This window comes from Marmota monax, unplaced genomic scaffold (genome assembly GCF_021218885.2).
Source record: "Marmota monax isolate L192 unplaced genomic scaffold, Marmota_monax_Labrador192_F-V1.1 WCK01_AAM20220418_F8-fsc00016, whole genome shotgun sequence".
NCBI lineage: Eukaryota > Metazoa > Chordata > Mammalia > Rodentia > Sciuridae > Marmota > Marmota monax.
Genome location: NW_026695209.1, coordinates 11,803,367 through 11,829,133, shown reverse-complemented (window position 1 = coordinate 11,829,133; position 25,767 = coordinate 11,803,367). Strand labels below are relative to the sequence as shown.

Genomic DNA, 25,767 nt, shown 5'->3' with positions numbered 1-25,767 from the left:
CAGTCGGGTTCTAAATTTTGTATTAGCAAGGGTTCTACATATTCTTGTTTACATTGTCTTAATTCTTAAAGACTCCAATAGCATTAAACAGCTTCAGAGAACATTTGCCCAGGGAAAGTCTATATTTTTGGCAAACAATAAAATGTTGAATATAAATGATAAACATCCTGGATCCTAGCATATGCATCTCAAGTATGCTATTTCCTTTCAGATTTTTTCCCCAATGCATACTTTTAAATCATATTCTAAAATTATGTATGTCAATTTTTCTCTAAATATGTCAAAATTATACACTGGTTGCTAAGGTCTTCATTATATTATTAAATGTAATCAATTTTCAAAGGAACACCCCATAACTTCCTGCCTAAATAATAAACTTGCAAAGAACAAATTAATTCATTATGATTTACTTTCTCTTTTTTAATTTATTTCCTTGGACTAAATTTCAAGAAGGAAAATTTCTGAATTAAAGATTCTAAACATTTATGGTTTATAGGAAATGCCAAATTTTTTCCAAAAAATATATTTTAAGTAATTTATATCTCATGATATAGTTTGTATATATGTTCTGTTATTCTCTAGTATTTTGTATTATATTTAATTTAAATATTTTTAAATTTTTTATTGTTCCCCCTTCTAAACTCACAGCTGATTCTAAGCTCCTGGAAATTAGAAGAGTATATTTATTGTCATTATATTTTATTTAGTTAATTTTCATACTGCTAATGCCTAATACTTACAATATAAGTGGTAAATATGATTGTATTGATATGAATTCGTGCCAGGAAATCTTTCTGCATTTACAGAAAGTGCCAAATTATCTCATGTCTTGATGAATTGCTCCATTAAGATTATAATAATTTTTACAAATGAATTTGAATTTTGCTTCTTTTATGTATTTTTTTAGTAAAATCCTTCATGTTTTTTGTGTCATTCTTACAAAGAACATGTTTGTTTTCTCTCGATTGTGCCAATTTAAAAAGAAATGCTTTCTGCAAAAACATGCATCATTTAATTTGACTAATCTAGTAAGCAATTATATCACTGTTTATACTTTACATTGAGATATAATTTAGTCTTAATGTTTCAATGTTTGTTTATTAAAATAACATTATTTTATGAATTATTTGTACATGAGGTTTCTGAAATGCATTCTTGATTTTAATTTGTAAAATAATAATTATAATTAAATTTTAAGTTTTTCTGTTAAATTTGCTCTAGATTTTTAAATTCTTTTGAATTTTTATTTGTGTTAAAATTAAAAAATTTAGGGGGATGGGATTGTAACTCAGTGGTGGAATACTTGACTAGGATGTGTGACACACTGGGTTTGATTCTCAGTGCCACATAAACATAAATATATAAAATAAAAGTATTGGGTCCATCTACAACTAATAAATAAATAAATATTAAAAATATCAAAACTTTATATAGTAATATTTAGTTTTGGATTTGGAAATGCCTTTTTTTTAGTTCAAAAATTAATAAATCTGCCCCTTCACATTGCTCCACAGTAGGCTAAATATTCAGTTTTATCCTGTTAGTATAAGATAATGGGTTGATTTTTGTGCTATTTATTTATTATTTAGCATCTATTTTAACATTTTAACCTATTTTTTTCATTATTTTTTAAAGTTATTAAGAAATATTTTTATTAACTAATAACCTAAATACAATTTATCATCAGAATGCCATTGTCCAAGAAATACATATGCTTTTTTCCCCATTTTTAAATTTGTTCTTTTTAGATATATATGACAGTAGAGTATATTTTGACATATTATACATATGTGGAAAATAACTTATGCTAATTAGGATCCCATTTTTGTGGTTGTACATGATATGGAGTTTCACTGGTGGTATATTCATATATGAATATAGGAAAGCAATGTCTGATTCATTCTACTGTCTTTCCTATTCCCAGTCTCCTTCCCTTCCCTTCCCTTCATTCCCCTTTGTCTACTTCAGTAAACTTCTGTTCTTCCCTCCCTACGGCATGTTATTGTGTGTTAGCATCTGCATAGCAGAGAGAACATTTAGCCTTTGGTTTTGGGGATTGGCTTGTTTCACTTAGCTTGATTGTCTCCAGTTCCACCTATTTACTGGAAAATGCCATAGTTTCATTCTTCCCTATGGCTGAGTAATACTCCATTTTGTGTCTATGTCGCATTTTCTTTTTCTTTTTTTTTTTTTAAATTTATTTATTTTATTTTTTTTAAGGGGGGGGGGGGAATTTCTTAACATTTTATTTTTTTAGTTATCGGCAGACACAACATCTTTGTTTGTATGTGGTGCTGAGGATCGAACCCAGGCCGCACGCATGCCAGGTGAGCATGCTATCGCTTGAGCCACATCTCCAGCCCCTATGTCGCATTTTCTTTATCCATTCATCTGTTGGAGATTTTGATAACCATTTACATCATTTGGGATACACCACTGTGTTATATGTCAGGAGCTGCCGCATAGGAGCTGAGTGCCTCCTAACTTTGAGCCATGGAAATGTGGAGACTGGCTTCCCTGTGCCCAGACACAGGTGAATCTCCATCTCCACTCAGCAGAGGAGTAAGGCTTTGGGAGTGGGCGTTACCCAAATGGAGTGGACTGCATTCTTGTTCCTTTGTAATATTACCCCTTGCCTTCTTTGGATGGAATGTTCTGTCAAAACTCCCCTCAATAAATTGGGCTTCGGAACATGCTCCTCTTCTCTTTTGTCTGCCTCTTTTGCTTCCTCGTGGGAGCTGGGGGCCAGGAGCCATCCCTGGACCCTAAGAAAAAGGTACTTTATGTATCTTGTGTGTAATTATTTCATGCCAACCCAAATTCACCTGGAGTGACCCTGACTGATTTAGTCATGTGTCATGGCATTATGTGTCTTTTTATTCAAATATAATGTCTCTACAATAAAGCTTAGAATTTTTTTTATTGGTTGTTCAAAACATTACAAAGCTCTTGACATATCATATTTCATACATTAGATTCAAGTTGGTTATGAACTCCCAATTTTACCCCAAATACAGATTGCAGAATCACATCGGTTACACATCCACATTTTTACATAATGCCCTATTAGTAACTGTTGTATTCTGCTACCTTTCCTATCCTCAACTATCCCCCCTTCCCTCCCTTCCCATCTTCTCTCTCTACCCCATCTACTGTAATTCATTTCTCTCCTTGATTATTTTCCCATTCCCCTCACAACCTCTTATATGTAATTTTGTATAACAATGAGGGTCTCCCTCCATAACCATGCAATTTCCCTTTTCTCTCCCTTTCCCTCCCACCTCATGTCTCTGTTTAATGTTAATCTTTTCCTCCTGCTCTTCCTCCCTGCTCTGTTCTTAGTTGCTCTCATTATATCAAAGAAGACATTTGGTATTTGTTTTTTAGGGATTGGCTAGCTTCACTAAGCATAATCTGCTCTAGTGCCATCCATTTCTGTGCAAATTCCATGATTTTGTCATTTTTTAGTGCTGCATAATACTCCATGGTGTATAAATGCCACATTTTTTTTTTTATCCATTCATCTATTGAAGGACATCTGGGTTGGTTCCACAGTCTAGCAATTGTGAATTGTGCTCCTATGAACATTGATGTGGCAGTATCCCTGTAGTACGCTCTTTTAAGGTCTTTAGGGAATAGTCCGAGAAGGGCAATAGCTGGGTCAAATGGTGGTTCCATTCCCAGCTTTCCCACGAATCTCCATACTGCTTTCCAAATTGGCCGCACCAGTTTGCAGTCCCACCAGCAATGTACAAGAGTACCCTTTTCCCCACATCCTGGCCAGCACTTGTTGTTGTTTGACTTCATAATGGCTGCCAATCTTACTGGAGTGAGATGGTATCTTAGGGTGGTTTTGATTTGCATTTCTCTGACTGCTAGAGATGGTGAGCATTTTTTCATGTACTTGTTGATTGATTGTATGTCCTCCTCTGTGAAGTGTCTGTTCAGGTCCTTGGCCCATTTGTTGATTGGGTTATTTGTTATCTTATTGTCTAATTTTTTGAGTTCTTTGTATACTCTGGATATTAGGGCTCTATCTGAAGTGTGAGGAGTAAAGATTTGTTCCCAGGATGTAGGCTCCCTATTTACCTCTCTTATTGTTTCTTTTGCTGAGAAAAAAAAACTTTTTAGTTTGAGTAAGTCCCATTTGTTGATTCTAGTTATTAACTCTTGTGCTATGGGTGTCCTATTAAGGAATTTGGAGCCCGACCCCACAATATGTAGATCGGAGCCAACTTTTTCTTCTATCAGATGCAGCGTCTCTGATTTGATATCTAGCTCCTTGATCCACTTTGAGTTAACTTTTGTGCATGGCGAGAGAAAGGGATTCAGTTTCATTTTGTTGCATATGAATTTCCAGTTTTCCCAACACCATTTGTTGAAGATGCTATCCTTCTTCCATTGCATGCTTTTAGCTCCTTTATCAAATATAAGATAGTTGTAGCTTTGTGGATTAGTCTCTGTGTCCTCTATTCTGTACCATTGGTCCACCCGCCTGTTTTGGTACCAGTACCATGCTGTTTTTGTTACTATTGATCTGTAATATAGTTTGAAATCTGGTATCACTATACCGCCTGATTCACACTTCCTGCTTAGAGTTGTTTTTGCTATTCTGCATCTTTTATTTTTCCATATGAATTTCATGGTTGCTTTATCTATTTCTACAATAAATGCCTTTGGGAATTTGATTGGCATTGCATTAAACCTATAAATAACTTTTGGTAATATCGCCATTTTGATGATGTTAGTTCTGCCTATCCATGAACAGGGTATATTTTTCCATCTTCTAAGATCTTCTTCTACTTCTCTTTTTAGGGTTCTGTAGTTTTCATTGTATAAATCTTTCACGTCTTTTGTTAGGTTGATTCCCAAGTATTTTATTTTTTTTGAGGATATTGTGAATGGAGTGTTTTTCCTCACTTCCGTTTCAGAAGTTTTGTCGCTGATATACAGAAATGCCTTTTATTTATGCGTGTTGATTTTATATCCTGCCACTTTGCTGAATTCATTTATTAGCTCTAATAGTTTCTTTGTAGACCCTTTTGGGTCTGCTAGGTATAGAATCATGTCACCTGCAAATAGTGATAATTTAAGTTCTTCTTTTCCTATTTTTATGCCTTTAATTTCTTTCGTCTGTCTAATGCTCTGGCCAGTGTTTCGAGAACTATATTGAATAGAAGTGGTGATAGAGGGCATCCCTGTCTTGTTCCAGATTTTAGAGGGAATGCCTTCAATTTTTCTCCATTCAGAATGATGCTAGCCTGAGGCTTAGCATAGATAGCTTTTACTATGTCAAGGTAAGTTCCTGTTATCCCTAGATTTTCTAATGTTTTGAACATAAAGGGATGCTGTACTTTGTCGAATGCTTTTTCTGTGTCTATTGAGATGATCATATGGTTCTTATCTTTAAGTCTATTGATGTGGTGAATAACATTTATTGATTTCCGTATATTGAACCATCCTTGCATCCCAGGTATGAATCCTACTTGATCATGGTGCACAATTTTTTTGATGTGCCTTTGTATCCGATTCGTCAGAATTTTATTGAGGATTTTTGCGTCTAGGTTCATCAGAGATATTGGTCTGTAGTTTTCTTTCTTTGAGGTTTCTTTGTCTGGTTTCGGAATCAGGGTGATGTTGGCCTCATAGAATGAATTTGGCAGAGCTCCCTCTTTTTCTATTTCCTAAAATAACTTGAAAAGTATTGGTATTAATTCTTCTTTAAAGGTTTTGTAAAATTCCGCTGTATACCCATCCGGTCCTGGGCTTTTCTTGGTTGGTAGTCTTTTGATTGCTTCTTCTATTTCATTCATTGATATAGGTCTGTTTAGGTTGTCTATATCTTCCTTTACAGAGGCACTTCCCACTGATGGTTTTGGTTATTGTTTTTCATTTCTTCCTCATGTAGTGTTTTGCTCAAGATGCTTTGCAATGCTGGTTTTCTGGCTGCAAATTCTTTTAGCTTTTGTTTATCATGAAAGATTTTTATTTCATTGTCGTACCTGAAGCTTAATTTTGCTGGATACAGAATTCTTGGTTGGCATCCATTGTCTTTCAGTGTTTGAAATACGTTGTTCCAGGATCTTCTCGTTTTCAGCATCTGTGATGAAAAATCCGTTGTTAGTCTTGTTGGTTTACCCCTGAATGTAACCTACCTCCTTTCTCTTGTAGCTTTTAATATTTTCTCTTTGTTCTGTATATTGGATATCTTCATAACAATGTGTCTTGGCGTTGGTCTACTGTGATTTTGTGTGCTCGGTGTCCTGTATGCATCTACAATTTGTATATCCGTTTCCTTTTTTATTTCTGGAAAGTTTTCTGTAATTATTTCATTCAGCAGGTTACTCATTCCGTTGCTTTGAATCTCTGTACCTTCCTCTATCCCGATGACTCATAAGTTTGTTTTTTTTATATTATCCCATATCTCTTGGATGTTTTTCTCGTGATTTTTTACCAGCCTTTCTGAGTTGGCTAGACTCTTTTCAAGATGATATATTTTGTCTTCATTATCTGAAGTTCTGGCTTCTACTTGCTCCACTCTGTTAGTGATACTTTCAATTGAGCTTTTAATTTGGTTTATCGTTTCCTTCATTTCTAGAATTATTGTTTGTTTTTTTTATAATCTCTATCTCCTGATAAAGATGCTTAACTTCTTCTTTTATCTGTTTATGTAATTCATTTTCAATGTGTTCTTTCACTGTTTGGATTTGCTGTCTCGTATCCTCTTTAAGGTTCCATTCCATCTGTCTAAGGTATTCCTTGAGTTCTTTATATGACCATTTTTCTAATGACTCTAGATCCTCCTGAATATTTGGGCTGTCCTTCATTGTTTGTACTCCTTTTCTTCCTTGCTTTTTTATGCTGCTCATGTTACTTCTTGTTCTGTTTGACTGCTGAGTTACTGTTTACTCTTATAGATTTATTTGATGCTTGGGAGAAAAGATATTAGAAGGGAAGGGAAGAAGTCACTAAAGAGAATGAGAGTAGGCAGGTAGAATTCAAGGAAGGGGGAATAAGAAAATTGAAAAGAAATAAAAAGACAAAAGAAAAAAAATAGAAAATAAAGAAAGAAAGAAAAAAATTTTTTTAAATAATGATAATAAAAAAATGAAGATTAAAATTTAAAGAAATAATACTAATAATAATAAAATTTAAAAAAATTTAAAAAAATTAAAAACATTAAAAAAAGTTAAAGAACAACAACACCAACAAAAAAAATGAAAATGAAAGAAAAAGAAAAAAAAATAATACTAAATGCAGTCATAGAGTTCGATTAACTTCTCGTCCAGTAGGTGGAGCTGTGCCCACTGGGCCAAGCTTCTCCTCTCAATAGGTGGGAACCATTCACTGTGCAGCAGCTCTTTCTCCTAGACTGGGCGGGTCTCCAATCCTGAGTGCCTAGGGCCTTCCCTTGTGTTTCCTCAAGCCAGGCCGTGCTCACCTGTGGCGCTCACCACAATACTGGCTACATGCCAGGTCTGCTGCTCCTGGGAGCCCTGTTTTCATGAACGCCTGGGCACACTCTCCATGTTTGCCTCCCTCAGACCCTAAGTTTGTAGAGCTTGGGGCTGAGAACCCCCAGCGAATTTGCTTGCCCTCCGGTAGCCATGCCCCCGGTAGCTGGTGCAAGAGACCTCAGTTGTCAGCACTGGTGGGAGCGGTAGCCGGGAGTTCCGCACCGCGAGTCCCGCGCCACTCCTGATTCCCTTGGTCTGGCTATCGTGCTCACAGGAGAGCTAGGAGGGGCCCTTACGGGAGAGCTGGGAGGGGCTCTTAAGGTTTCCCCGCTGTGTGGAGAGAGATGGCTAGGGGATTACACACCTGTCGCGCTGGTTTCAATGAAGTTATCTCCTCCGCCCTTGACGTCAGTTCTCTGCCATGGTGGTATCCCGTGCAAATGGTGACCGTTCGTTCCCTTTGCTGGGTGGCCAATGCAACAGGTGGGTCCTGACTGTCTTTCCCAAGCCCCGTTTCAATCCTGTGGCCACTGCCTATGAAGGCTCGGTTGGCTTTTACCTCTGTAAGTTCAGAGGGGCCGACCAGTTATTTCAGCGGGATCCTTAGTGCTGAGTCACGAGAAGCAGGCGAACTTGAATGCAGTCGATCCGGGCTCGGTGTGTGTGTTCTGAGGGGCCCAGACTGTTCGCCCCAGATCCACGTCAGCTCAGCATTGCCTAGTGATCCTGAGCAAACAGCATTTAGACAATTTACGACTCCCTATGCCCGCGCAGCTGGAGAGGTCAGAGACTTGATCTCTCCGCGCCTGCCGCCATGTTGGATCTCAAGCTTAGAATTTTTGTGAAGTAGGTTCTATGTAGTTGTCATTCCAGTTTTTATATTATGATTATAAATTCAATCAGTAGTATAATGAGTTTTTTAAAAATGTCTTTCTTGGGCTGGGGTTGTAGCTCAGCAGTAGAGTGCTTGCCTAGCACATGTGAGGCTCTGGGTTTGATTCTTGGCACCACATAGGACTAAATAAATAAAATAAAGGTATTGTGTCCAAATATACTTAAAAATTAAAATATTAAAAATATTTTTTTAGAGAGAGAGAGAGAGAGAATTTTTTAATATTTATTTTTCAGTTTTTGGCGGACACAACATCCTTGTTTGTATGTGGTGCTGAGGATCGAACCCAGGCCGCACGCATGCCAGGCGAGCACACTACTGCTTGAGCCACATCCCCAGCCAGATTAAAAATATTTTAAAAATGTTTTTCTTGGGGCTGGGGTTGTGGCTCAGGGTAGAGCGCTCGCCTGGCACGTGTAAGACCCTGGGTTCGATCCTCAGCACCACATAAAAATAAACAAGTGAAATAAATGTGTTGTGTCCAATTACAACTAAAAAATAAAATATTTCAAAAAGTATCTTTCTTATTCAATAATACTGTTGAGTATTTTATTTTTCTCTTGTCTCATTCATGAACTTAATTACATGTAATAGTACGATTTCATGAAAATTATTTGTATTTCCTGAACATGTTCAAAGCTGCTTCAGGGTACACTGTTCATCATGACATGTCAGAAGTTCATTTCCATTTTTACCTATAAATGTTGGCTTTGAACAAATAAGTGTTCAAGGTATTTATTGGGATTATCGTATTTTTTACATATTTTTAAGATTGTATACTATGTGATGTCCTTTTGAACAATTATGCAGTTTCTGTGTAAACCTTCAAGATCATGATAGATTATTCTGTCACTCTACTCAGTCTCACACGCCATTTTTTAAAAATCTAAAATGAAGAGGAAGGGAAAAAAAGTTAGATGTTTGCCCAAATGTTTAATGGCCTCTTCCAATCTATTCATATCTCAGAATTAACTAAAGTGCTTGTAGTAATTTTTGCTTTGGAAAGCCTTCCTGAATGAAGGGTGATTAGAAAGGGATGTACATCATTTCTTATTAGTTGGTCAGTCTCTGTAATATTCTCCTGCCTGATGTAGTTGTCAGGGTACTGACAGGGCTTAGAGGAATGTTCTCATAATTTAGCATACAAAACTTGTATTTATTTCTGCTTTTACATTCTAGCTTCTTGTCTTTGCTAGGTGTTTCTCTGCTCCATGGCTCAGCTTCTCCAGAAATCTTAGAGCTGAATACAGTATTGTTCCATAGCCTCAAAATGACAATGGCAGTCCTAATATTTTCATTTTGGACTTTCTATTAGTCTTTCTGTTTTATCTTGAGCCCTACATGCCAAATTTTTGTGGATACAATGGGCATCTTCAGTTCTGAGCCTTTCTAAAAGTTTATGACATAAGTCGGTCTCCTTAAATTGGCTTCTTCCCAAGAAGGCACTTACCTTTGTATTCCTATTATTCCATGCATATGCCAGTCTTCAAAGTTTTATTGCCCTCATTAGCGGGCTTTTATCTCCTTTGTAGTTTTCTTCATCCTTGTGAGTTAATGCTTTCATTGTTTTAAAAAACTATGTGAGCCCCACTTTAGTCAGATTTGGTGGGGAGAGCTAAGTGAGAAGCATGTGTCGCCATGTTTTTCAAGAAGTTTCTGTTATATTCTCATGCCATTCATGGTAGAGAGAGTCAGTAGACTCCTTGACATTGATTCTCTCTATACACATTGTGAAAAAGACTTCAGATTTACCAACTATGTGGCTTTGGAGGAGTTAGGCCCTTATCCAAAATAATCGTCATTGTTGCCAGGGAGGAGAGTGAAGAATCTTCCAGTTCTTGGCTATGTTTTTTCACCTGGAGAGGTTTCATGAGGAGTAACCCTACTGGTTCCTCACTCTCTGTCCTTCCTGTGGAAATAGAGTGATATTCAATAATGAGTTGCAAGAAGAAATGGATAGCTGTCACTCAGTCTTTTTTCTTCTTATTAGACTTTCTCCCCCTTGGCAAGGAGGCACAAGACCAACTTAGTGGTGCAGGCTTTGCATCAGCAAGGATCTCCAGAAATATTTGTCTGAAATGTTAGCATCCTCTTTGGATGTAATCTAAACTATGTTCCCTACTCAGCCAATGAGTCAAAGGGCTGACATTTTTCCCTGTCTGTATATCTATTACCTGTGTTTAATTTTTTGTTTTGTTTCTTAACTTGGGAATGAAAGAACTGTTATATATCATATTGACTCTAACTCTGACACTTAACAAAAAATAGCACCAATCAAGAAGCATATACTACCTTCTAGGCAGCAATATTTGTTTTAGTGATAGAGAGTCCAGGCTTAAACCATTAGTGTGTATAAACTCTCTGGCTATGGTGACTGGCTTAGGGCTAGACAGGACCTAAAGCTGCTTATATAAAGACCATGACTTTCATTTCATTTTTTATTTTTTTTAATCAAGAGATAGGGACTCTTCCTCTGGATGGTTTTATGAGAAAACATCATAATTGTATAAAATTCAAAGAGTATTAAATTTACTCTTTGAATTTTATACAATTAGCACACTTATATTTTCTCTAATTCTTTCTCCTTCCACATAATGGATTTTGTTGATATTCTCTGAGATGTGTACCTAAATTTATTAGATTAAAATTATTATTTTGCACATTAAATTTTATATAACATAAAATATGTTACATGGTAACAGCTAGCTGGACATCTCTGGGCTGTCAAACTGACACATAAAATTGACCATTACAAAGGGCAGGTAAGAAGATGTCATTTCCTTTCTTCTACAAGTCACAAAGTTTCTCATTAAACAGAGTTTACTCTCAAGTTACAAAACCTATGGACATCCCATAAAATTACCATCTGCTGCAAATACCTGTGGAACAACTTCTGCTGTCTTTTAATACCGGAAATCAAATTTCTTGAAAGTAAGATGGAGCTGTGTTCTGTACACAGAGTTGCAATGTGCTCATTTTCCTTCCCACCCCTTCCCACTGACCCTCCACACCAAAAATCCACAATGTAGAATTTTTAAAAAATTATACATTAAACATAATCTAAACTAAAAATCTTCTGCAATTTACCTAAACTCTTATTATAATCCCAACTAGCAATTCCATACACCAAACTGTTATAGATAAATTTTTAAGATCATTTATAAAATCGTTAGTTCTGTATTTGGACCCAAACTTAGATTTCTTCAGATGATCATCCTCCCATCCTATGAAAAGGGAAAGATGAAGATAGTGTCTATTTTCCTGTGTATTTGAGACTTTCTGTTGCTTTGCTAAGCAAATGTCAATTGGCACAAGTACCCTTCAATCTTCATCTGGTGTGTTATACTGAATATAGGGGAGTCTGGCATTTGCTTGATTTCTGTCCTTCATCTTTTTGTTCTGCTGTGTTTCTGTGGAAGAGCAAGAATGAATGTAGACTTCTGGTGAATAATGCTGAAGAGCAGAAGCTTGTAAAAATCCTTAATTTATCTGTAAAATTTACTACTCTACTAATCTTAGTAGGTCCTTTGTACTTTCTAATTTTGCTGATCACACAATGAATGCTTTTGATTTGAAGATTCATGTTGTCATTTCAACAAGATTCCATCTGTTATATATTTGGCAATTTTCACAATTCTACTTGTTCTTTTTGTCCCCAAAAAACCATAATTATCTTGTGATTGGATCATCATTATGTTCCTTCCATATTTCTTATCTTCTCATAGATTCTTTTATGGCTTCATTTTTGTTCCCTACTATATTATGGAGAATTTGATTATATGAAATTATTTTTCTGCAATATTGATTTTAAGCTTTTCTGCTTCTCTGGTCATTTTTTTGTTGTTGTTCTTCTAACATAATTTATTTTTTACTTGTATAAATTTTCTTGATTTTATAATTAAGTTTGGCATAGTTTACAGTGAAGCTCCCAAATCTTATATCTCGAGGTGGTGAGTCTTTATACATGTATAATACTGTAGAACCACCTCTGAAAGGCAGCAAATACTTTGATCTCTACTGTATATAGATTAATTTTGCCTATTTTTGAACTTCACATAGATAGAATTATACAATGTATCCTATTTTGTATCTCACAATTTTTTCTTAATATTACAGTTGTGAGATTTCTTAATGTAGCAATTGTTTGCTTATTTTCAGCGATATCTAGTCTCATTGCATAAATTTATCCCTTCTGTTGATGGAGATTTCTTTTGTTTCAGTTTGGAACCATTATGAATAAATCTCTGCATTTCTCTAAATGTCTTATTTTGTATATGTGTAACTTCCCAGGGATGACACTACTGAGTCATAGGTCATATGAATACATAGCATTGATAAATTATATCAATAAAGTAATTGATTTTTAATATCATTGCACTGTTATATTGATACCCTTCATTATGTAGTGTATGAACATTCCTATTGCCCTACTTCTTTACTGTTGATCTCCTTTATGTTAGACATTTTTTTTAGCGTGTGATAATACTTTATTATGATGTTTCCCTTCAGTCATTGATAGTGTTTAGCAAATTTCATATATTTAATCACCTTTTTGATATATTCTTTTGTGAAGTGCCTACACAAGGTTTTTGTCCTCTTTTTAATAGTTTTTTTTTCTTACTGAGTTGAATATCCTTTATCCTTAAATTCTTTATCCTAGTTCTTGCAAAGCCTTTCTTGGAGATATTTGTCTCCTTTTCCCATCTTATTCATAAAAGATCCTTAATATATTGAACTTCATTAAAAATCAAAGAAGTTACATTTATAATTTCTTCTGTTTGTTGAATACATCTTGATATGTAAAGTCATACTCTTTGGACACATAGAGAATATGGCTTCTGCTATAGCTGTATAATCCAAAGTGTAGTTATTTTCCTTAATCCTGCCTCAATATTTACAACTGCATGCACCCTCTACCCCTCTGTTTGTTCTTTTCAGATAACAGTTCCATATATGAAATAATATCTCTTTTATTATGTATTTGGGACTCCTTTAAGATAAGACACAGGGAAATGGAGTACAATATTACTCAAGGAGGTTCAATATATTTCTACAATGAGTAGGAAGTAAGAATGAGTTGGGTACCTGGTGAGTAATGCCAATGCCCAGATCTTGGTTCCCTTGCCTATCTCACATAGTGGCCAAGGAAGCCACTGCATCAGAGAAGGTTCTAGTGATTGGTTTTGAATCTAAGGTCATAATGTAGGGGTATAGACTAGATCCTGATCTCTATGGGATATTCACTCTGTCTATTAAGCCCCCTATCTCCCAGTAATCAGTTTTAGGATACCATGTTGAAGTTGATATAAGACTCACTGTCAAAATTTCCCTTCCCTTTATCTCCCCAGTTTACCTCACAGACAACTTTCCTTTGAAACTTTGAAATAGGAATGGATTTATTGTATTCCCAGACAGGCAATTATTGTCAAGAAACAATTCTCAGAGTAGCTCTGATTGGTTATTTCTAAGGAAAAAAGTTGTTGTTAAACCCCTTTTCCTCAAGCACACATTTTGAACTTAGCTACTCTTGAGGATTTATGTTGCCATGTCTCTAAAGGGTGGCTGCCTTTAGTGACTACATAGTGTTTTCTGGCATCAGAATTAATGAAAAAAAAAATGCTGACGGTAAAACCGCCATTGGATTCTGGAATATCATTAGCAGGACAAGCTATTTATTGATGTCTTTACTTCTTCATTTGTAGAAGTCATGTATAGTTTCTACTATTTTTCTGTTTGTACATATCTAATTGGGACCTTGGTCTATCCAGAATTAATAATGTAGTCATGCTACTCAGTCTCTGTATTTATTTTGCTTATTCCTTGGAGATCACTGGAGGATACTTCTCAATTATTCTGCAGCTATGGGACATGAGGACAAAGTGCAGCCATCAGTTTTCATAGTTAAAGAAACTTGTCTTTGAAAACTCTTTTTCTATGTTCATAGAAACTATTGTCCTCTGATGTCCCTAGTTTTGCACTAGCTATTTCATTTTGGAATAACTCTGGATTCCAATTATTTCAGTGAACGTAGTGGAGAGAAAAAAAACTAAAAATGTATGCATTTTTTAAAAAGCCTCCACACATTCTTCCTGATATCATTTGTTGCTCTTGATCTGCAATAACAAGATGACCCCACGTCAGTTGTTTCTGTGACTTTAGACTTCAGCATGATTCCAACCCCGACTACACAATCCACCCCACCTTGTCTTCCTCTCTAGGTATCCATTTATGGACCAAATCCAGCCTCCTGCTAAGGATTCCAGACTGATATGCATATTGTCCTCATCTGCAACACCCTTGGAAAGCTGTTGATTAATGGTGAGAAAAGTGGTACCTGTCTCTCTCCTATCATACATAAGGTCCATTCTTTTTTTCTTCTTTATCCTTTCTTTTATTTTTCCAAGTGGTGAGGTATTAATGTACTTCATTAGAATTCTCTCCAATTATTTAAAATAAAATTAAAATGCTTTCCTGAGAAGAAAAGATGTGTTTTAGATTATACTATTTTTGTTAGTTTGATGAAAATTGCTTGATATTTGATAAAATTCCTTTTATGTTTGTGGCATATGATTTAAGTACTTCCCTAGGTTCACTATTGAAGGGGTTTCCCTTTTTATTCTATTTGATCTTTTCAGTTGATTTTTGGCATAGGGTTTTTCATAAGTTTCTTTTATTCCCCAAATTTCCTTTCATGATTTGCCTATATGACTTTCTGAAACTTACATAAACTGATATATGTAAATAATGATTTATCTCTAATCTTTCACTGGTGTTCAGAATTTTTGATGTCCTTTTTAAACCTAGTTTGATTTGTTTTAATGGCTTATCTTGCAAATCATAGTAATTGTAAAAATAAATAGAATGAAAAATGAGGGACAAATGAGAAAAAAACTACATGTAAAATTACTTTATTTTCATATGTTCGTAACTCTTTATGGCTAGTCAATGTTTTGGAGATATCTCTTCCCCAACATGAGATTCTTTCCAATTCCTTTTATGCAAGTCTTTTTTGTTTTTGTATTTTTATTTGCACACATAATCTCTCCTGTGGTCTCATTATTGCTGCAAACTATTTTAGAATATATCTTTTATAGTATGAAGAATCAGGAAAGTGTCAACCAAACTGCTCCTGGAAAAGAAAATGAAATATATTTGATTTTAAATACTTTCTTTTTAACCCTTGCTTGCTCACAAGTTTTATTTTGTTGAAATCAACTGTATAGGCAAAATTGGTAATTCCTTTCTTTTTTGAAAATCATTGTATGCTTAAGAAATGTGAAGTATAGAACTTATTTTTAGCTCTTTATTAATGCTAAGGAATGGTTGACGAAATTTCATTAAAATGAGTTGAACTTTATTCCTGTGTCTGTGCTGCCATTGTTTTTGTTGATATTGATGGCTTTGTTTTGTTTTGTATTATCTTTGAGAAAGTATCAACAGCCTGTCTTTGATAAACAAGAAAGGACAATATATCTCTATGGTGCTTCATTACTTGCAATTTTTCCCCAAAAACAACACCCTTTAAGCATAGTATAACAATATTACCAATTAAAAAGTTTTCCTTTTCAGCCTTTTCAGAAAGCTATATGTTAGAGTTGTGTTAATTGCCTTAACTCATTCACCAAGAAAATAGTGGTAACACCCCCTCACTAAGAGATAATCACCATTAAAGAACTCGTTTCTGAGAGACCACACCTCACCCACAGTCTAAAAGGGCCAGCCCTTGGTGTTTATGGACATTTTTCTCTGTCCCATAGCAAAGTATTTGAGGGTGAAGTGATGTTAATGTATAAGATTTCTTCTCTACATAATCTGGAATGAAGCCATTTAGTTGCTGTCTGATAATTTTTTATATTTTCTACAATTGTATCCTTAGGATACGCATTTTAAAAAAAATCTTATTTGAATAGAATTTTTTCCCCTAAACCAAGTGATTTCTGACAAAAACCAGGATGAAAAATTATGTGTTGTAGTCTCAGTCCTGTCATAATTGTTCCAGCCATGAAGAATTAGGTGTTTCTTCTCTCTCCTCCCATGGTGTTATTCATAACTCTGCTATGTTAGTTACTGACTGTGTGTACTGGAACTATTTGTTTGAATATCTGTCTCCCACACAAAAGGGAATGGTTTTATTCTTCTCCTATTGGAACCCTCAGCAGCCAGTATTGTGAATGTCATGTAATATATGCTTAATAACAAATCAACAAAAAGTCATGCTGCCTATGTGAAATAAAATTCACTTTGTGATACTTGGATACAGTATGCTTGGAAAGAATCAGAACAGAGAATTCCTACACTTCCAACTACTTCTAAAATGTTACCATTGATCTCTAGGTTCATATTTTGATCTGGATGACATTTTAGTTTTTCTTTTTTATCTTTGAAATTGATTTATTGACAAATGTTTTTTTGTTATATTAGGAAATGAAATATTTCCTTTCTTTAATTCTCTCTCCACATATATTATGTTACATATGCTATCATTAGAGGTAGTGTACTAGTTTATTTAGGATTAATAAAACACCATAACTTTGGTTGCTCAAAAACAGCAAAACTATTTTTCAAATTTCTGAAGATCATAAAGTACAAGATCAGTTCTCCTACAAAACTGGTGACTGGTGAGGACACATTTTCTGTTTCATAAATATGACTCAAAAAACTTATAAGGACTGGGAGTATGACTCAGTGGTAGAACACTTGCCTAGCATGTGTTAGGCCCTGGGTTTAATCCTCAGCACAGTTAATTTTTTTCTTATACAAGGAACTCTCTGGAGTATTTATAAGGGCACTAATCCCACTCAAAAGGCTCCACCCTCATGCCTTAATGGTCTCTCAAAAGTTCCACAGTCACATAGCATCACAATGGGGATCAGACTGCAATATGTGAATTTGAGGGGACACATTCAATCTATAGTGGGTGGTTTGAATAAATTCTATACAGGTGCTTCCTATAAATAAAAGGTACTATTTTTGGATGATGAACACATGAGATAGAAGAATTAACAGATATTTTTATATCTTTATATCTGTTAATCCTACAATTATGAACACGGGCTAATTTGACTTCTACTCCTCTCAATTTCCCTATGCTGAATTATTTTAAAAGCAAATATTAGATATCATATAAGTTGATCTGTAAATAGTTTCAGTGTCCAATTGAAAGGGTCAAGTGATTTGTCAAAGTATTAGGAAATGCATTTCTAATATTTCTTTGAAATAAACTACAGTGTCTAGTAATTTTCAACTATAAACATAAAATTAAATTGATTTTTATCAAAGTAGCAAAGATTTGTAGAAAAAAGGCCATAATAATTGAAATGTAGTGAATATCTTATTACCCCATTAGTCACTTCTCTTGTTTCCATTCTCTTTCTTGTAGGACTTGGCTAAAATCAACTCCTCTTCTTTTCTATACATTCCATTCTATTGATGTGATAATTCTCCAAAAGTTACCTCAAACTTTGTAGAGCAGACCTTCCTCCATTGCAATAATATGGATTTATGTTTCACTGAGCATTGTCCTTAAGTGTTACCCTGGAAGATCTTGCACCAGCTGTTACAAATTATTTTTATTTCATATGTCACATTAATAGCAGGGAGGAGACTCTTACTAATGGTTTTTTCTTGGAAATTAATCTGTCAACTTGGTGAAAATATAATGTTTGAGCAGTTGAGCAGGGACCCTTCAATTTAACATCCTAAGCATACTAATATGATTAACTAAAGAATAACAAGATTAAGGAGTTGATAAGAATTTCCATTAAGAATAGGAAAAAAACAGCACATAGAGTCGGGGGTTTAACAGCCCTTCAGTGTAATGTAGTCATAAAATTTAAAACAACAAATAGATTTTTAGGTAATGATGGTTAAATTCTAATGATGTGTCATAGGGTTGAGGATCTACATATACAGGCAGTGTCCAGAAAGTAATGTAACATTTCATGATGTCATATTTTATTTTGAGACTGCATTTGTGGCACTGAGATGGGATAAAAATCTTTTTACTGAGCTGGATATGAAATAAACTTTCTATTTCTTTGATGGTGGTCATTCAAAGGATTTTCAAAAATTGCTTTATGACCTTGTAATTGAATTTGGGTGTTCAGGACCCAGAATGCTTTTTGTTAATGAATTTGAAGAAATGTTTTCTACCATGCAAGCAACATGGATTTCAATCATAGGTGCAGACTGTTGCGGGATCAATGGCAAAGATCTTAATGGTATGAAAGTCCTAGTAGGGCTAACTTCGAACAGCTTTCAATGTTTCTCTGCTTTCTCTAGCAATGAGTCTGCTAGATACTTTTCAAAATTTTATTTCTCACCCAATAATTTATTTCAGATCCTCTTTAATTCTTCTTTTCACTCTTACACAACTCTCATATTGTAGCATGCACTTAAAAGCTGTCATAAGTTTCTTTCAACTTTTCTATATTTATATGTTTCACAATTTTATTAACTCCTCAGTGGACCTTAAGTCAGATGAAAATTTACAGCATTAGAGTCAAATACTATTTAGCTTAAGATATCTCTTGTGACATGTGGATGGATTTAGTGTAGATAATGGTCATCTCCTATCCTTTACTCTATCTGTATGTAGCATGATGTATTTCCTCCATAATTTTACTTTCACTGTGCATCTCAAAAACACACTGTTTTTGGATTAGTAGCTCTCCTAAAGTAAAGAAATATGAAAAAACTAAAAACTTGTTGATATGAGAAAGAGCCAGTTCTTAAATTGAAGGGAAGTTGTCATTGTTTCTTTCTATCCTTCAATATCCAAAGTGGATGTTTATTGATAGATAAAATTGTAGTGTTTATTAATATACACTGAGAATTGAGTAAATAATATTTTCTCCCACTGACACAATAATTTTATTTCTGAGAAATCTAAGGGAAAATGAATAAGGGAGAAAAATTAACATATAGAATAATAAATTGCAACATTTTTATGATAGCAAGAAATGAAAATTCCCTAAATGCTACAAGTGAATGAATAATGTTTAAGTAAATTTTTGGTTCATGAATTCAATATGCTATAAAGATATCTGTTAATTACTTATTTAAATGATAAAAAATATAATTTTATGAAATTTTAAAATATAGTGTCATTATATTATATAAAAACCCATGAAACCTATGTAAGATAAAATAAAATTGCATTTAAAATTTTATTGGAACAGAGGGTGTATCTCAGTGGTACAGCATTTACTTAGCATGCTCAAAGCCCTGACTTTCACGGCCAGCACTTTTAAATGTGTGTATGTATTTCAGTGTGTTTTGTGATGGTGTTGAGTGGTTTATTTCTTCTGTTAGCAATGTTGGGCATGTAGCTCAGTAATAGAATGCATGCCTAGCATTCATGAGACCCTAGTTTCAATCCCCACCCAGAGCTACAAAAGCGAACAACAACAAAAACCAAATGTAGTTCTTCTACTTGCTTTGTTTTCTCAGTCTTTACTTATAAAAACCCAATACCACTACTTAATTGGATCTTAGGGAAAACAACTTAATGTAAATCAGTGCTACTCTGAAAGCTTATCCAATTTATGTGATCTAGAATAGCATCCTGCTATTAGAAGGAAAATGTAGTGTAATTCTATTGTGATGTAAAATATAGCTATTATATAATAAGATGCTATTGACAGAATGTAGGGCAGGTGGGATATGTTTATTTAATGTTGAAATTCACTCAACTTTGTAGAAAGCTTGAAATGTATTAAAATGTGAGGGGAAAAAACAACAAAAAGTGTGCTCTGAGTTTTGAGTAATCAGCTTTCAGAACATTTCTTCTTTGTAAGGTAGAGGCAGGTGGTGTATGTCCATTATACTCATTTTATAATTCTGTTTCTCGTGTTGTAAATGTATGTCAGTGCCAGAGTCAGATATTGGGTTTATGCAAGTTGATTTATAACATGGAATCTTTTTTCTTTACCTTGCTGTAAGTTTGCTTCTATGAAATAATTATGTTATTTTTTACATTTTCTCTTAAGTATAATTTTCTCTATTGTTTGCTTTTAAAACTCATATGTCAGTGTAATATTTGAAGAATTTATTTATAGGGAAGCAAAAGTACATCTTTAACAAATACTCTAAATATATATATTCACATGTATAAAATATATTATATGTAGTGATAAAATTAAACATCATAAAGAAGATAGTAACCAGCTGTTCTCCTTCTCCCATGATGCAGTGAAACTGGAATGAATAGAATTGGGATAAATATATACCAGAAACAATTCCAATATGTATATAGATTTAACTTGGGAACAATATATGTTTCAGTGAAGTGCTTTGTGTTTGTGTGTTTACAGTACCTAATTATCTGGGTATAGAAATAGTTGGTTTCAGGGATTCTGAGCATATATGTGTACTAAGTTGACAACTTCACATATAGATTTTTTTTCTTTTTATGACCTCATAATTTGAGTATAAAAGGCAAGAGGCAGTATGTATTTAATATCTTGCTAGATGAAAGATATATATATATATATATATATATATATATATATATATATATATATATACACATATATAATATATATATATCATTTCAGTCATGCTTTTTCTTTAAAAATTTTAATCATCACTTTTTTAATGCATAGATGTAAAACATAAATTAGGTTTGTCTTTATCAAGGAGACAGATGATCCATGCAAAATCTTCTGAAGGAGTTTCTCCATTTTCACTTGTCTTCACTCAATGTTTGTGCGCTAAGTTTTTGATCAATCCCTTGAAATTGTAAATAGATTGGAATTTTACTTCAGTTATTGTAGTAATAAGAACATGTTATAAATTTATATTTAACCTTCTTAAATTTAGCTTTACCTAGAAACTTCCTTTTGATTCCTTATAAAAATTCTCCCTTGATGTATTTACAGTTTAGCTGATATTGTAGAATTCCTCTGCTTATGAAAAATATTGTATATTGCCAATAAAATATTCATATTTAAACACATGGAAGTTTAAACTTGTATATGAAATGCAAAATATGTTTGTATTAGCATTGAATATGAGTAATAGAAAAAATCCAATTAATTACTGTACCTTACATAAGAGAAAAGTATATTTCTATTTCACATTCAAGAAATGAAGAGGTCAGTTTGGGCTTGTTTTGGTATAGTAGAAGAGATAAAAATTCCTTTCTTCTTGTCTTTCTGTGTTCTATTGCTTCCCCTGATATAGAGTTTTCCCATTGGCTCTTAAAGAAGAAAAATTTCTGAGATTCATGAAGGCACATCAGAGACTCCAGCATGTTTTCAGGGACTGTGCTTTTTAAAATTCTAACTTAACGTAGAGTTACCTTCTGGAGAGAGTAGTTGAAATAAAAGTTAATTTGGCTGATCAAAAATTTTTCTGGTTGTGGGGAGAGTGAAGCCAGTGGTTTCTCCCTTGGAGAAGACTTATTATAGACAGAGACGGGCTTCATGAGATTGAAAACCTCCTCTCCTTAGTAAATCCTAGTGAAGAAGAAAGATAATGGCTCTCCTCCTCTCAAAAAAGGAAAGGTCAGGGGTTTCATGTCTCTTAGGCAAAGTATCCTGAATGGCTATTGCTGGAAGGGAGAGGCTGCCAACAATTGTGGGTCCTCTCCTACCTGTCAAAGGTAGGAACCCAAGTCCCAACAGGTGAAACAAAAGAAAAGTTGTATAACTCTCACATATAACTGTTTACCATATAATGCTGTGGGTTTATCTTACGTAGGGCATAGTTTCATTACCTGAATACAAGAAAGCTTAATTGCCTGGCACTGGGTTTTGATTCAATCCCACCTTGCTGACTCCCGGTGAGAGCCATACATTTTCTGTAACATTAATGGGATGCTCTCAATTCAAAGGCCAGATTTGCATCTTTTCCTTGACATACCTCTGTCTTGGAGGAATTCATGGAAAGGATCGATGCATCTTCTTATTTTTTAATTCTAAAAAGACTTAAAAATCTTCTCAGCATTTGGTTATACCTCTCTACCACCATGATATATGGACCTTCAAAATTCTAAATTAAAAAAAAAGAAGAAAGATTTTGTCCTAATTGCTACTTGGATTAAAATATTGCTTATCAAGGAAGTCGAGGGAAATGATATATGTCGTATAAATGTTGGGCTGGACACAGGAAGATATTTTGACTTGATGCTTCATTTCATCATCACAACAATTCAATATAGGATGTTCCAAGCTTGTGCTTTTCCTACTTGATTACTTTGAGATTGTTTTTATTGAATTTCCACCTGAAAAATACTCAGCTAATTATTTTAGGGAGAAATAATATGATTTTTGGGAAAAACTCATCTGCATGACTCCATATTGAAAGGGGATGCTACATATTTTAACACTAATTAATATTAACTGAGAATGTATCTACCAGTCTTAACCATAAGGAAGAATATGGAATAAATAAATGGATAAGCCAAATATTTGTATATACCTGTACATTTGGCATGCCATAGCTAAATGGTCATATCTTGGTACCATTCATTTTTGGTATTTTTACTTAGTTATGTTTGTTATTAAAAATGCAGCTAAGAAAAACATTCTTATTCCTTTCCTCAACTCACTTAATAAGGAGAAAGTAGGTACTCTGAACTCATTGATTGGTATTCTCCCAGATATTTTTAAAATAATGTTTATAAATATAGTATACACACATATTCATGTTCTGTGGTATGTTTTTAATTTCCACTTAAGAAAATTTTGTTAATATTTTTCTACACAGATAACTTAATTTACTTTTACTATTTGAATGGTATTGTTTGGTTGTTATGTGGTTTTAGGTAGAGTTCAAGATGGTATAATTTTGTAAGTACTGTGAAGAAATTCTCTATGTGTTTAAAATTCTACTCTAGTTCACAGAAAACTGATGAGTACAAAGAAAGAAGTCTACATAATTTATTTATTTTTATATTTCTTATTCACTTTTGCTTACAAATCATAGTGTATTTAAAGATGGTATTTGCTGAATCTTTATTTTTGGAAAGTTTTTATTGATTTGTATTAAAATTACATAAGTTAGGATTGAATTTTATTACACATAATAAATTGTGATTTTATAATGCTAGAGATTATTTTTCTCATTGTAGAAGAAGCTATTTCTGGCCTGGTTACTGAACACCTGTCAGGAATATGAACCACTGGAAGGGATATGAATCTATTTGTTTTTTCTAAGTTCAGACAGGCCTCCTTCAGTTTTCAGGAGAAGGTCAGAGCAGGGCAGTGTTGTGGGGTAAAAAAAGGATGTTCAACTGATCAGGCAACAGGGTAGAAAAGGGAGAGCAAAATTTTCATCGACCCATATCAAAACAAGCTTCACACCACCATTATTACCAAGTATAAGAAAATAGAAGAGTGGCAGGAGAGATTTCTGTGACGCATGTTCTCAGTGTCTTTGTCTGTTGGGTCATACAGCGCTGGTCTGGGTTTGCTGCCTCTGTTAGAGTACAACTGTCATGGTGCAGTCTGGAGATTCATTAACCTCTCTTCTGCATTTGGACTCCTTACACTCACATCTTGTATTTTCTTCTTCTGGATTTTCTCTTTCATTTTAATGAAGCTTATCTTTCGCTAGATTGAAAAAATTATATCGATTAGTAACATATATGTATATTCATATAGTTTATTGTCTATATTTTAAGTATGTATGCATCTTGATAAATTTTCACACTTATGCTCACCTGTATAACTATTACCCAGATTCAGACATAAATCCTTTACTGAACCCAGGGGTATTCTTGCACCCTTTTTGGTTAATATCCTTCTCCCCCAAAGTTAAATAGTGATTTCACTTCTATTACTAAGAACAAATTATGCTTATTCTTAAGATTCATGTAAATGGAATCATGCAGTATATTTATTTTTTGAGACTGACTACTTCAGCTCAGTGTTTTATTTTCATTATTGAACACATAGTTTATTCATTTTTATTGTTGTTCAGCATTTTTTTGCCAGTTTTACCATTAATTAAATTTTGAGGTTATTTCCCAAATATTCTAATGCTTGTTTTCTGGTTAAAAGTACAATTTTTTTCAGTAGAATGTGTACCTGGAAGTAGATTATGAGATCATTGGGTAGATACATGTTTGTATTAGCATTAGGAGATCCTAGAGAGTTTTTTGAAGTGGGTTTTCCAATTTATAACCCAATAAAAAAAGAATAAGAGTCTTGATTGATCCACATTCTTGAAAACATTCAGTATTATTAATCTTAATTTTTTCAATTCTAGTGGCCGAATAGTAGTATCTCATTTTGGTTTTAATTTTTATATCCTTGGTGAGCGATGACGTTGACCTATTTTCACATGTTAATTGGCCATTTGAATATCTCTTCTGTGAACTGTATGTTCTATATTAATTGTTTTGTCTGTATTTTCTCCATATTTTTTGTTTAGGAGTTCTTTATGTACTTTGAATATGACCTCTTTGTATATACTTAATTATTGTAAATATTTTCTTGCATTATGTTTTTTGCTATATCAATCATCTATTGCCATGAATGCTGATTGTCAATAGCAAAATCAAGGCCATAGCATTCATTAGCTGAAGAGTTAAAGTTTCAGATGATTTCAGCTGGGCTCTCTCATGCATTTATAGTTATCTGTGAGTAAACAAGGAAACTCTGCTGTTTCTGGCTGGACTAAATCACATGTTTGGGATGGTTACCTATTGACTGATGTAGCCTGATAATTTCTGGTTGAACTGCAGCAGCTTAGCTCTGTCTTCACATGATTCCACTACCAGCAGGCTGCCTGAGAATCATCTTCTCATGATCACTACAGAAGATCAAAACCTGAAACTTTTTAAAGACTGAGCTTTTTTAAGCTTCTCCAGCTGTCTATCACATCTGTTGACATCCTGTTGGTCAAAGCAAAGAAGAAAGTCAAATACAAAATCAAAGTTGGCAACAGACTCTACCTTAATGAGATTGAAAGGTATCATGGCAAAGTACGAAATATTGGAGGCATTAATACAATCAATCCGCCACATTTGCCTTTATACTCTATTAATGATAGCTTTTGGTGAATATATGCCTCTAATTTTATGCAGCATAATTTACTAGTCCTTTCCTTTGACTAATCACTAGTTACTGTTTAAGAAACGTGTAAATACCTCAAGGTCATGAAGAAAATCTGCAATGTTTTTTGTTATTATTGTTTTACAGAAATTTCCTTGTTTTATTTTTCCATTTTAGGCCTAAAATTAATTTTTATGTAGAGTATTAAAGAGCAGTGGTATCAATTTGTTCTAACATCCTCACTAAGAACAATTTTGAGATATTTATATTGTTTGTTTTCTTCCTGCTTTATTCCACATGCTGAGAATTTGAATACAATTTTGAGCATAAGTGCTAATAGTGGGAATATTTGTCTTTGTTCCTGAATTAAGGAGGAAATACTCAATATTTTGCATTTAGTAATCATGGTATTTAT

At 33.9% G+C, this 25,767-nt stretch overlaps 1 long non-coding RNA gene across 1 annotated transcript in view; it reads left to right on the top strand.

Moving 5' to 3' along the window:
* LOC124083803 (uncharacterized) overlaps positions 1-25,767 on the top strand; it is a 290,521-nt gene that overhangs the window by 42,274 nt on the left and 222,480 nt on the right. Inside the window, exon 4 of the long non-coding RNA XR_009225524.1 lies at positions 14,568-14,667. This is a non-coding gene — a long non-coding RNA (uncharacterized LOC124083803). The remainder of the gene's footprint in view (positions 1-14,567; positions 14,668-25,767) is intronic.